Genomic DNA, 15,099 nt, shown 5'->3' with positions numbered 1-15,099 from the left:
TTTCTATTATTTAAAATTTGGGGGAGAAGAAAATTTAAGATTTTCGGATTGCATTGTGCATGGATTTGCATTTTTTGTAGATAGAATAGGATTGTATATGAACTTGGGGAAGAAGAACAGAAAATCACCCAATTTTCACAATTCAAGATCTCCAGAATAAAAAACACGAAAAATGCTCCTTTTTCGGATCTGAACCTATTATCTTTTGACTACATATTTACAAAGTTGTGACTGATCCATTCTACTGCAGTGTACGTTAGTCGGCTGTATATATGTGTAATTCTTTTTGAGGAGGCAGTGTCCTCGTCTTCTTGAGGGTCCGTCTCAGCAGAGGGGTCAGCCCTCGGCTTCAGCTCCAGTTACTTCACCACCCACTCAGGTAGCTAGGGGTGGAGGTCAATTAGCTAGGGGTCGCCCCAGAGGGGGAGATCGATCAGGTGGCGGTCGGGCCCGTTTCTATGCACTCCTAGCCAGACCAGATGTTATTGCTTCGGATGTTGTGATTACAGGTATTGTCTCAGTCTTCCACAGAGATGCCTCTGTATTATTTGATCATGGTTCCACTTTTTCACATGTATCATCATATTTTGCTCGTTATTTAGATACGCCTCGTGAGTCTCTTATGTCATATGTTCGTGTATCTTCTCCAGTGTGTGGTGACTATTGGGGGTCTGGAGACCCGAGTAGACCTTTTGTTGCTTTGTATGGTGGACTTCAATGTGATATTGGGCATGAATTGGTTATCTCTGTGTCGTGCTATGTTTGACTGTCATGCTAAGTAGTAACGTTGGCTATGCCGGGTGTGCCACACATTGAGTGGCGAGGTTGGACTGATTTTATTCCCAGTAGGGTGATTTCGTTCTTGAGGGCCCAGTGGATGGTTGGGAAAGGTTGTCTTTCATACTTAGCCTTTGAGGGATGTTAGTGCAGAGACTCCTAGTATTGATTATGTTCCTGTAGTGAGGGATTTTCCCGATGTGTTTCCTGCAGACATGTCGGGTATGCCACCGGACAGGGATATTGACTTTGGTATTGATTTGGTGCCGGGCACTCAGCCTATTTCTATTTCACCATATCGTATGGCACCGGCGGAGTTGAAAGAATTGAAGGAGCAGCTTCAGGAACTCCTTGATAAGGGGTTTATTCGGCCTAATGTGTCTCCGTGGGGTGCACGTATTCTATTTGTGAAGAAGAAGGATGGCACGGTGAGGAATCACTTCAAACATGATTTTTTTCTTCTAGAAATAAAATTAACATAAAGATTATTATTCTCTCCGTCTCAATTTATGCGATGTAGTTTTACTAGGCATAAAGTTTAAAAAAAAGAGTTTTAAAACTTGTTGTCTAAAATAAGTCATAAATATTTATGTGGCTATAAATCATCTTATTAGCATAGTGAAATATTTTAATATCATATTTTTGCTAAATATAGAAAGGTGACTAAAAATGTAACGACCCAATCGGTCCTTTTGAGCATTTGTTTTTCTGTTCGGTGATTCATACTTCACTTTAGGATTTTGGGAGCTCGGTTTGAGGCAACATTTCAAGGGATTTTCAAAGAAATTGTTGGGGTAAGAATTCTTACCTCGAATTTTGTTAAATTATACTAATCTATCATTATTATTATCATGTGATTAAGGATTTGAGTTGGAAAAATGGGGGAAAAAGTGTAAAAATTCTTAGACTAAGTTTTTGGTTTTGAAAGGCTAAATGAGGTCGGATTTGGATAATTCTTGTATGGTTGGACTCGATATCGAATGGGTATTCGAATTTTAAAAAATTTGTCAGATTTCGAGACGGAAGCCCGAGTTGACTTTTTGGGGTGATTTTTTAATTCTTTTCTAAGATCATAATTTCATTATTTAGATTAGTTTCCTATGGTTATATGTATAGTATAAAATTGTTTTGGCTAGATTCAAGTTGTTCGGAGTTGGAAAATCGAGGGAAAGATCTTCTAGCTGATTGATTTAGCGTGGTTTGAGGTAAGTGACTTGTCTAACCTTGTGTGGGGAAATTCCTCTTAGGATTTGGTATAGTTGTAACAATTGTGATATGTGGAGGCCATGTACGCAAGGTTATTAGTGCGTACACAGGCTAAATATTGAGATTCCGATTTTAGCTACGTAGTTTCCTTTTCATGCTTTAATTGAGTTACTTTAGCATGTTATAGTCACCATGTTTAGTCTAATTTCACATGTCTACTTGGCTAATCTCTTATTTGCAACTTGTACTATATATTTAGTTGAATTACTTGCTTTTTTAATTCCGTATTCATTATTTAACTGTGGGATTCTTTACTTGAAAAAATTCTATCCTTGAAATATCGTGTTGTTGAGTTTGGGGTTGAGTTGCAAAGGCCGTGATTTCTATTGAGGAAAAGTGCACGATGTGAAATATAATTTTATTGAGTTGTTATGTTTTGGTATTCATGTTAGTATTGAGAGGATTGTTTGGCTGTTTGCACGAGATCTCTGCCGTGTTGTTATTATTAATACGCATGAACTGGTATAAGTTCAGGGTGTTGAAACCCATCCGTCGAGATAAGGTGGGATTGAGATGCTTGGATAGTAGGGAAACTACTAGAAGCCAAACAGTGTGATAAGGTGGGCTAAAACGCAGGGTGCTATTTCGGAAAAAATAAATTTCAAAACTAAATGTAAAGGCTTCCACAATGATATAAGGAAAGACTGTGAGTTACTTTTATGATTAGGGACTACGAGGCGGTACCTCGGTAGGGCCCCCCTGTTGATCTCTCTCTATTTGTTGTATATTTTTGGTTGTTGTTTCCTTAACAAGTAAAATCCTTGTTTTCCTTTCGTGTTGTGTTAATTGCCTTGATTTCGTGTTGTTAACTTTCCATAAATTCTTTATTGTTTCACTTCTTTTGTCATTATCATTATATCATTACATCTTCTATCTTGTTTCTTATTATCTCCAGTAGGACCTTTACCTGACCTCGTCACTACTCTATTGAGATTAGGGTTGATACTTACTGGGTAATATTATGGTGTACTCATACTATGCTTCTGCACATGTTTTGGTGCAGATCCAGATACATCGTATGAGTCCCACCACTAGCGCGGAGCTTGCTTTTGGAGACTTCAAGGTACACCTTCCCCCGCCCGCAGGCCTCGGAGTCCCCTTCTATCATGTTGTTCCTTATTTCTTTACACTTTAATAGACAGTGATGTATAGGATTATCCAGCACTGTATCTAGAGTTTGTAGCTTATATCTCACCAGGTTTTGGGGGTAGTACGCATTGAGTTATAGTTTCTATTTATCAAGTTGCTAGAGTTTTGAAATTTTAAGTTTTATTTAATGTTTTTTCATGTTATTAGGCTTACCTAGTCTTAAAGATTAGGTGCCGTCATGACATTCTATAGAGGGAATTTGGGGTCGTGACATAAATCCTAATTGAAAAAGCTTTCCTAGTGATGTGCTTCTATTTAAACAAGACCTACCTTACATTAGATTATTATTATTAATCTAGAAACTTTATTTTGCTCTATAAGATTAAGTACTCATTACTTCAAAACAGAATGAGCATACAAGAAGGGAGGTGCAGGTGCACCACTGGTAGCATACGGAAAAAGACATTTTACATCTATAGTTTTATCCGTAGATGGATCATTATAAAAAGAAGTGGTTTCAGTATCTATATAGCTACATTCTTGATTGGTGTGGCTATCTTATGCTCGCAGGTGCGGAGGATTTACAGCAGTGGTGTCGTATTGGTTTACAAAAAAATAAGTGTGGATGGATCTTCTACGAGCCACGCCCGTTAGGTCATGTGTGTACTCTTTGAGGGCAAAAGTAGGAGCTTGTTCCATGATACACAAAGCAGGACCACTGGGCAACTTAGAGTCATACTTAGCTAAAACATCTGCTACCATATTTGCCTCCCTATAGGTATGTTGGATGATAGGATCACCCAGCTGCATGAGCAAGAACCTGTAGTACCAACAAGATTTAAGTAATGCGAAATACGTTGTTTTATGATGGTAATTACCTCTTTTGCATCAATATTGATATCTAATGGATAACAATGGTGTTGTAATGTTATTCTAAAGCCGACTACTAAGGCATGTAATTCCATGTGGATGCTATTTGCACTGGGGTTATTTCCAGCAAATCCCCATACCCATTTACCTTCATGATCATGAATTATTCCCCCCAATCCAGTGTGCTAGTGTTTTTGTGGCCGCACCATCTGTATTTACAGAAAGGCTGATGCACACATTAATCATTGGAACACAATAAAATAAAAATAAAGTAATTAGCAACCACATTATTTTGTGTAAATAACTTGTCGTGAAATTTACAATTACAACCATTTTTAATACATAAGAGCATGGAAGCACTAAAAAAATTCAGCACCTCCAACAGTAGGACTAAGACAGCTTTAGGGATTTTTTTCAAATATATCTCATGCCAAAAGAGTGAAGATCAACCATTTAAGTTCAAACAATTTCGGAAGGAAAGAAACTAATGAAAATCTTTACCCATGCTTTTTAGTATAACTAAAAGAATTTACTATTAAACACGTAATTCGACATAATAACTTAAATCATTCAAGTTCGGATTTAGTAATATAAAATTCATTACGCAAGAATCTGAAACATAAAATTTAACACATTTCATACAAGTTCTTCAACAAAATTTTAGTTCATAATACTATAAAGATTAGAATAGACGAGAAACCATAGTACTACACCTTGTATAAGCAAGATATTTTCAATACAACAAAAACAACCACAAGCCTAGTGAAATCCCACAAGTAGGGTCCGGGGAAAGTGAAGTGTACGCAGAACTTACCCTACCTAATGAAGATAGAGAGATTGTTTCCGAAAGACCTTCGACTCAAAAGAAGTGAAAATGAAGCAATAAACAGATAGTAGCAACAACCAGATAAGTAAACATGGGAAAACAAGATTTTTTCAATATATAATTGAAATGGAACTTCACTGCAAGTGCAAATTCAATTCTGAGAGAACACGCAGAAGAATACAAAATGGAGAACTGCGTCCAGAAGTAACAAACAACAACCAACTGAAACAAAGAAAACTTCACTAAAGAACTTTATTTTTTTCAAATAATAAAACTGTCTAGAATATCTTTCACTTTGAAAAAAATGCTTTTTTCCTTCCCCTGATGTGCCTCATCCTTCCAATATAAATGTGTGCGCGCGCGTTATATATTGATGTGAAGAAGTGGTGAGAAGAGTGGAGGAAGTGGGAAGTGAGGGGTGGAGTACGTGAGGGAGTTGGGGACGTGAGGGATTTTGAGAAAATGGGGATTATGGATGTTTGGAATCTTTTTGTGAGATAAATTTGCTAACCACTTTGTGAAGAAGTTGCCTCTTCTTTCTATTTTTTTGTATTCTTTTAGAAGTGAAGTTATATTAAAATATTAAGACAAGAATATTAACCAACTAGCTTTAGACTAAGAAAATTATAAGAAATTTAAATATTTACTTATATTTTAAATGACACTAAAAATAATACCATAGCTTATACAAATGCTAACTGAAAGAAATCATATAGTTTTTGTAATTTTTTAATTTTTCTCAAATAAAATCTATTAAAACTAAGATAAAATTTTAAATATCAAGATTAGACCTAGAAAAATATTGATGCTAAAATAGTATAAAATTCGGGTGTGGTAAAAAATTAGTTGTTCACACCAGCCCAACCAGTTGTAGTTGTTCAGGCCCAGGTGAGTCCACTTATGAGTGACGAGGAGCAGAAGAGGCTAGAGCGGTTTAGGAGGCTCCGGCCTCCAGCATTTAGTGGGGCTATGTAAGAGGAGGCTAGAGCGGTTTAGGAGGCTCAGGCCTCCAGCATTTAGTGGGGCTATGTAAGAGGATATCAGGGACTTCTTAGACAGGTGCCAGCGAATTCTTCACATGATAGGTATTCTGGAGACTAGTGGAGTCTCATTTACTACATTTCAGTTGCAGCCTTCAGATGGTGGGAGGCCTACAAGTTGATCAGGTCATTCGGTGTTGTACTACTTATGTGGCACGAGTTCTCTATTTTCTTCTTGGAGAAGTTTGTTCCACAAACCCACAGGGAGGAGCTGCGTAGGCAGCTTGAGCAGTTACACCAAGAGGGTATGTTTGTGATCCAGTATGAGATGAGATTTTTAGAGTTGACTCGTCACGCAATTTGGTTAGTTCCCATAGAGAGGGAGAGGATTTGGAGGTTCATTGATGGACCCAACTATGGATTGTGCTTTGTCAAGACTCTAGAGATTGCATCAGGTGCTAGGTTTAATGAGGTGGTTGATATTTCTAGGCAACTAGAACAAGTCCATAGTTAGGAGCGTGAGGAGATGGAGGCCTAGAGGCCTCGTGGTTCGAGTGGGTTCAATGGTGTTTCTTCTGGAGGGCAGTCCCACCACAGCAAGGGTCGTCCTTATATGCCCGCTTAGATGACTCGTCCAGTTCATCATAGTGCATCAGCTATCCATGGTTCATATCGTGCTCATCTAGTCCAATCATCTTTCAGTGACATTCCAACTCAGAGTTCATCCCGTGCTCCATCAATTCAGGGTTCATCTGTACCAAGTCCTTCTAGGTTCTATTCTGTTTCTCGAGGTCCGATTCAGTCTCCACTACCATCCGCAGATCGGAGTTGCTTTGAGTGCGGGGAGTTTAGACATGTGCGGAGGCAATGTTCCCGTCCTTTTGGATGTCCAGTTCAACATAGGGGTCAGGTTATGACTTCCGCACAAATTACTTAACTACCCACTCAGCTAGTTCAGGGTGGGGATCAGGAAGCTAGAGGTCGCCCTAGATGGGGAGGCTGATCATGTGGCGGTCCGACTTGATTTTATGCTTTTCCTGGCAGGCCAAAGGCTGTTGCTTTAGACGCAGTGATTACATATATTGTCTCAGTATGCCACTTGGATTCTTCCATATTGTTTGACCCTGGTTCCACTTATTCGTACGTATCATTATATTTTTCTCGTTACTTGGATGTGCCTTGTGAGACCTTAGTTTCGTCTGTTTATGTATCTACGCCAGTGGGCGATTCTATTCTTGTGGACCGTATGTATCAGTCATGTATGGTGACTATTGGGGATTGGAGAGTTGATCTATTATTGTTTAGTATGGTTGATTTTGATATGATTCTGCACATGAATTGGTTGTCCAATGTCATGCTATTCTGGATTCTCATGCTAAAACCGTGACATTAACGATACTAGGGTTACCTAGGATCGAATGGAGAGGTTCTCTAACCTATGTTCCCAGTAGGGTGATCTCATATTTGAAGGCCCAAGGGATCATTGGGAAGGGATGTTTGTCATATTTGGCTTTTATGAGGTATGTTGATTCTGATACTCCTACCATTATTATGTTCTGGTAGTGCGAGACTTCCCGGATGTGTTTCCTCCAGACCTGCAGGGCATGCCACCCGATAGGGACATTGATTTTTGTATTGACCTGGTACTGGGAACTCAGCCCATTTCTATTCCTCTATATCGTATGACACCAGCAGAGTAGAAGTAATTGAAAGAGCAGCTTCCTGAGCTTCTTGATAGGGGGTTCATTAGGGCTAGTCTGTCACCTTGGGGTGCACCAGTGTTGTTTATGAAGAAGAAAGATGGTACTATGCGGATGTGCATTGAATATAGACAATTGAACAAAGTTACAATAAAGAACAAGTATCCTTTGTCGTGACAAATTTCAGGGATCTAGAGTATTGTCTAAGATTAATTTGAGGTTTCGGCATCACCAGTTGAAGATTCAAGACTCGGATATTCTGAAGAGGGCATTCAGGAACCGCTATAGTCACTATGAGTTCCTTGTGTTGTCTTTTGGTCTAACCAATGCCCCCAACAACATTCATGCATCGGATGAAGAGTTTGTTCCTGGTTTCCAGCCATATCTTGATTTGTCCATATTATTTATTGAGCTACAAACTGGTGTACTCACGTAGCCAGGAGGATCATGCATAGCATTTGAGGATAATACTACAGATGTTGAGGGAGGAGAAGCTTTATGTAAAGTTCTTCAAGTGTGAGTTTTGGCTTAGTTCAGTGGTATTTCTGGGGCACATGGTGTCCAGTGAAGGAATTAGGGTGGATCCGAAGAAGATTGAGGCAGTTCAGAGTTGGCCTAGATCGTCTTCAGCTACTGAGATTCAGAGCTTTCTCGGCTCGACTGAATATTATCGTCGCTTTGTGGAGGGTTTCTTGTCCATTACAACACCTTTGACCGGGTAGACCTATGCTCCATTCAGGTGGTCGGATGAGTGTGAAGAGAGATTTCAGAAGCTCAAGACTGCCTTGACCATATCTCCAATTCTAGTTTTCCTTCAGCATCGGGTTCTTATATAGTGTATTGTGATGCTTCTTGGATTGGTATTAGGTGTATCTTGATGTAGGAGGGTAGAGTGGTTTCTTGTGCTTCATGCCAACAGAATCCTCATGAGAAGAACTACCACATTCATGATTTAGAGTTGGAAGTCATTGTCCATGCATTGAAGATTTGGAGGCATTATCTTTATGGCATGTATCTTGAGGTATTTATAGATCATCAGAGCCTTCAACAGTTGTTCAAACAAAAGGATCTAAATTTGAGGCAACAGAGATGGTTCGAGCTGCTAAAAGACTATGATATTACCAGTTTGTATTATCCCGAGAAGGCAAATATGATGGTTGGTGTCTTGAGTAGAAATGCGGTAAGGATGGGTATCCTTGCATACATTCCTATTGGCGAGAGACTGCTTGCATCAGATATTCAGGCCTTGGCCAATCAGTTTGTGAGGTTAGCTATTTCGAAGCCTAGTCGGGTTCTAGCTTGCGTGGTTTCTCGGTCTTTCTTATATGATAGCATCAGAGAGCATCAGTATGACGACCCCTATTTGCTTGTCCTTAAGGACACGGTTTAGCATGGTGATGCCAAGGAGGTTTCTATTAGGGATGATGGTGAGATGCAGGGTCCAATTTGTGTGCCCAATATGGATGGGCTACGTGAGTTGATTCATAAGGAAGCCTACAGTTCGCGGTATTTCATTCATCTAGGTTCCACAAAGATGTAACATGACTTGAAGTAGCACTATTGGTGGAGGAGGATGAAGAAAGACATAGTGGAGTTTGTAGCTTGGTGCTTGAATTGTCAACAGTTGAAGTATGAGCATCAGAGGCTGGACGATTTGCTTCAGAGGCTTGAGATTCATGAGATGAAATAGGAGCGTATCACCATGGACTTCATAGTTGGGTTCCAATGGACATTGAAGAAGTTTGATGTTATTTGGATGATTATGGACCGATTGACTAAGTCTGAGCACTTCATTCCAACTGGGACTACATATTCTTCAAAGCGGTTGTCTAAGATCTATATCCGCGAGATTTTTCGCCTTCACGGTATGCTAGGGGCCATCATTTCAGATCGGGGCACACAGTTCACATCATAGTTTTGGAGAGTAGTGCAGCGAGCGTTAGGCACACGGGTTGAGTAGAGTACAAGATTCCACCCTTAGACATACGAACAGTCTGAGAACACCTTCCAGATATTGCAGGATATGTTACACGCTTGTGTCATGGATTTTGGGGGTTCTTGGGATCAGTTTCTGCCGCTTGCAGAATTTGCCTACGACAACAACTACCAATTGAGTATTCACATGGTTGCGTATGAGGTCTTGTATGGGAGGCAGTGTCAAGCTCTGGTTGGTTGGTTTGAGCCGGGTGAGGCTAGGTTATTAGGTATTAACTTGGTTAAGGATGATTTGGAAAAGGTTAAGTTTATTCAGGATTGTCTTCGCACGATGCGGTCTAGGCAGAAGAGTTACACCGATCGAAAGGTTTTTGATGTTGCCTACATACTATGAGAGAAGTTATTGCTTCGAGTTTAGCCCATAAAGCGTGCTATGAGGTTCGGGAAGAAGGGCAAGCCGGGCCCTCGGTATATTGGCCCTTTTGAGGTGCTTCAGAGGATTGGAGAGGTGCCTTACAAGCTTGCATTACCGCCTAGTGTATCGAGTGTTCAACTAGTGTTTCATGATTCCATGCTCCGGAATTATTTGACGATCAGTCTCATGTTTTTGACTTCTGCTCGATTCATTTAGACATGGATTTGACATATGATGTGGAGCCGGTAGGTTCGAAAGTTCAGGTCAAAGAATATAGCTTTTATAAAGGTGAAATGGAGAGGTCAGCCAGTAAAGGATGCTACTTGGGAGACCGAGCGGGAGATGCTGAGCAGATATCCACACTTATTTGAGACCCCAGGTATGATTCTAGACCCGTTCGAGGACATACATTTGTTTAAGAGAGAGAGAATGTAACGATTTGGCCAGTCGTTTTGAGTGTTATAGCCTCGTTCCCCAATGTATTGCTTATTCTATATTTTATTGTTGTTATGTGACTTATTGGGGTCATTTGTTTGGTTCTAAGAATGTTTTAGAATGAGTTAAGACACTTAATCACAAAGTTGGAAGATACTTGTTCCATGCTCTACCCGTGGAAAAAATCGTCAAGGAACTAATACTTTAGTCGACAATTTCGATTGCCGCCTAAATGCCTCATTGAATACAGGCCAAGCACATAGCGCAACTACTCCAACCTTGCACTTCTCCAATCCACAAGTGGAACAGATAATTAAAGAGACCCAGGCAGCTATGGGAATGCAAACCAACATGTTTAAACAACCACTAGTGACTTTGAACAAATCAGTTTTTGAAGTTCCTACACAATCTATGGAGTCTTATGGTGAGTATGGAGGAGTTTCTGAGCAACTCATGATATCCACTGGAAACAACAACGAAATTGTAAGATCAAATGTAAAGGAAATGGCCATCAAATCCAAAGCTCCTGATTTCATTCCCAACACTAAGCAACAACATAAAGGGAAAAATAACAACAAAGATAGGTCGATTGGTGAGGCAGCATCAATGCAATCTGGGCAGAAGAAACATACAACAACTGCAGCTGATGTTAACACAAATCATGGGCACCAGCAGTTCAATGCAAACACGACTGGGCAGAAGCAGTCCAATGCAGACACGACTGGGCAGCAGCAGTATAACGCAAACATAACTGGAGTTGTAGTAATGGTAACTGATATACCTGCTATTTCGTTGGAGGACAGAAAGTTGCTGGATGCTTTGGGCAGTCCAAAACCACACAAAAGTGCATACTCATCATTCTCAAAAATAACCGGACTGAAGCAGAAATTTTCAGTGACAAACAGACATGAACCATGTAGTGCAAAGACACTGAAGAGGCATGAACCATTGTGGATGGTTATACAAGATGAAGCTAATCAAAAACTTGAGGCCAACTTACATGTTGCCAGCTCCGACGAAGCAAAAGAAGATGAAGTGATTGAATCTTGTCCGGAGGAGGCGGCTACAACCAGAGATTTCTCTCCAAATAATAGTGAAAAAAAGAAGGTGACTCAAGAAATAACACTCAGGCAACTACCAATGAGAGTTGCAAAGCAAAAGAGGGTTGCCACCTCCACATCTACGAGGTCCAATAGATAAGAAGAAATGAAGAATTTTGAAGATTATTTGAATACAATTAAAGAGGATTTTAAGGAAGTTCAAATTGAAGAACTCACAAGTTTGATAAATGAGGGGCAAGACTCTAATTTTTACGTTGTTTTAGTTTATCATTTTCAAAGCATCATCATTTGTATTAGCGTCATAGAATGTGTTATAAACTCTATGGCGATCATAGAGTACTTGGTACTTTCAAGTTCCTATTTTTTACATGCTTGCTAGAAGAAGAGGCTTTTTCTTTGCCTCAATAAGATTAGTGAGGTAAGGTTTAGCCCGGTTTGTGTTGCCTTGCACCTATGCCTTTGGAAAAATATCCACACGGCTATGAGATTATATGCCCTCGTGAGACTTTTGCCCGCAGCTACACCATGAATCCTCTACATGAGGCTGCAATCATGAGGCAATGTGAGGCGCAGAGGAGTGATTATATAGCCAAGACATATGTGTAATAAAACCGGTGCTAGTATTTCCCTTATTTGTACTTTTCCTAATTGTTTTATTTTTCCTTTCTTTTATTAATAAAAAACTAGCCCTAGGCGCTTGCCTAGCGGATTGCCAAAAAAAAAAGTTTAAAAAGTTAACTAGATGTTGACTTATTTGTAAATGACTTTAGAATAGAGTTTTGATGGTTCTGATAGCTCCGTATGGTGATTTTGAAATTAGGAGTGTGTCCGAATATTGATTTGGAGGTCCGTAGGTGATTTTTGCTTGAATTGGCGAAAGTTGGAAACATAGAAGTTTGGAGAGTTGAGAAGTTTGAGCGAGAGTTGACTTTGTTGTCATCGGGCTCGGATTTTGGTTTTAGAAGTTGGAATAGGTCCGTGGTTTCATTTATGATTTGTGTGCAAAATTTAAGGTCAATCAGAGTTGGTTTGATAGGTTTCGGCATCGATTATAGAAGTTTGAAATTCATTAGTTCATTAGGCTTGAATTATGGTGTGATTAGTGTTTTTGATGTTGTTTGATGATATTGAGGCCTCAACTAAGTTTGTATCACGTTTTAAAACTTGTTCGTATGTTTGGGTGGGGTCGCGGGGGCCTCGGGTGTGATTTGGATCAAGTTCGGCTTCATTTTAGACCTTGTGGGATTGCTGATGTTCAAGTCTGGTTTTCTTATTCGCGATCGCATGGGAAGGTTCACGATCGCGAAGGCATATTTGGGTGACTGGTGAAAGTGTTCTATGCATTCGCAAGAGTTGGTCGTTAGTACTACGTGAATGCAAGGGTTGTACTGCGTTCACAAAGAAGGAAGGGGGTGGCCTAAAGCCACACGTTTGTTATTCGCGATCGTGTGAGAAAGATAGCGATTGTATAGCTTTGAGTTCTTGTGCATCGCGTTCGTAGATAGAGTTCTGCGTTAGTGAAGGTCATTTTGAAGGCAACATTCTTTTATTTTTTGCGATCGCGAGGGATTTTCCGTGATCGCGAAGAGGAACCTCTAGGCAGTAGTTATAAAATTTCAAATCGAGGGTTCGAACCCATTTTTCATATTTTGATTTAGAGACCTAGGATTTTGGTGATTCTTAAAGCGATTTTCAAGGAGTTAATTGGGGTAAGTAATTCTAACTTGTTTTGGTTGTTATACATGAATCTATCATTTTTTTACCATTTAATTAGTGTTTTGGGTTGGAAAAATTGAGGAAAATTTGTGAAACTTCATAGACAATAATTTATAGATTTGAAGGTCGAGTTGAGTCAGATTGAGTAATTTTGGTATGGATGGACTCGTTAGTGAATGGGTGTTCAGATTTTGTTAATTTTGTTAGATTTCGAGACGTGGGCCTGGGGTTGACTTTTTAACTTTGGTTAAAGAACTTAGCTTTATCAGATGGAATTGATTCCTATAGCTTGTATTGATTGTATTAAGTTATTTGTGGCTAGATTCGAGTGGTTCGAAGGTCGATTTGCGAGGCAAGGGCTTGTTGGAGTAGGAATTTGCGTGGTCTGGGTAAGTAACACTTTTAAACTTGATACTGAGGATATGAATCCTTGAACTATGTGTTATGTAGTTGGTGTTGAGGTGACACACATACTAGGTGACGGGCGCGTGGGCGTGCACTGTAGTAATTGTGACTTGGTTGATTTTGTAGAACTGTGTAGTTACCGAATCTTGTTGTTATTTATGTAATCTCCATGTGTTAGAGGAATTGAGCTGTGATCCATATTAGATATCATATTTAGGCTATATGATGGTACAGTTGGGGACCCACATAGGTCATTTCTACTGTTTAATTATTACTTAAATTGCAGTTATGTGCTCAGTCACATCTATCATTTGCATATCATATCTCAATATTTGTTGCCATTTATTGTTACATCATAGTCATTGTTTGGGATGATTGTCATGAGATGTGTGAGCCCGAGAGGCTGGAGAGATTGATGTCTCAGTGAGGCGGAGAGCCTGATTGTGAGTGATATTTATAGGATTGGGCTGCCCGCCGCAACAGGTTTTATTGATTCATGATGGGATTGGGCTCCACGCAGCAGCATGCCATGTTGCCTTATATTAGCGCTTGGGCAGGATCCGCCCCTTCAAGTCTAACATACCAACAGTGAGCGCATGTACCGTTGAGTGTTGAGTGCCGAGTACGAGTGCTGAGTGATTAAGCATGCGGAGTGAGGTTGACTACTCTGTGGGCATGAGTATATGAGTTAATCACTATGTTGCATTACAGGTAACATGCATATTTTACATGTAGCTATAGAGATGTAATATTCTTCGTGTTAGATAAACTTTTCTATCTCTTTAGACAATTATTTTGAAGTTTTGACTATATTGTCATTTAGTTTCTTATGACTCAGTGACACCCAACTTTTGGCAGATTTTAGTACTGAGTGATGGTATTTTTTTACCGGTTATATATGAGATTTTTCACTATTAATCTTATTTCATCATGTTTTAAATTTAAAATTGTGCGGTTATTTGTGATTGTCGGCTTGCGTAGTTCTGTGATAGGCTCCATCACGACATGTTGAGTTTGGGTCGTGACAATGGTTCATGCTAAGATCTCTTGTGGTGAGCTTTGGTTTAGGATTATACTGTACAGCAAGGAGAAGTATTAACTTGAAGGTAAGCCGAGGAAGATTTGAAGAAATGGGTCAGCTTGATGATGTTGGGTCAAGATAGTGATAAAGGTAATTGGTTCCTTTCATGTGGTGATGCATTATCGGTGTTTTGTGGTAGTCTATTGTGTTGGACGGTTCACGTGACTTGTTTGAGTTGTGGAAATTCAGTTCGGATGGCTTGATTATGTGAGGACGAGTTTAGAATATTTCTTGATAGTGTCGGCCACTGCTTGAGCCGGATGTTTGCTGCTGTTGTAAGGAACATGTTGCGTGTTATGATCCTTTCTCCTGTATAGGGGCACGAGTTCTAGATAACATATATGTTTTCAAATGCTTATGTTTACCTTGAAAATGGTAATTACAATTAGATTTGATTTTGTGGTTCTAAAAATACGTGATCTATTTTTATGCTAGTTGTTAGGTAATGGATGATAAGTAAGTAGAGCTTGTAGATAGTATAATGACCAAACCGAATGGCTGGAAATCAGGGCCTCGAGCTAGCATATACGGGCCTCGAGGTCG

The sequence above is a fragment of the Nicotiana sylvestris genome, chromosome 7 (genome assembly GCF_000393655.2).
Source record: "Nicotiana sylvestris chromosome 7, ASM39365v2, whole genome shotgun sequence".
Classification (NCBI taxonomy): domain Eukaryota; kingdom Viridiplantae; phylum Streptophyta; class Magnoliopsida; order Solanales; family Solanaceae; genus Nicotiana; species Nicotiana sylvestris.
This window is presented reverse-complemented; position numbering follows the sequence as displayed.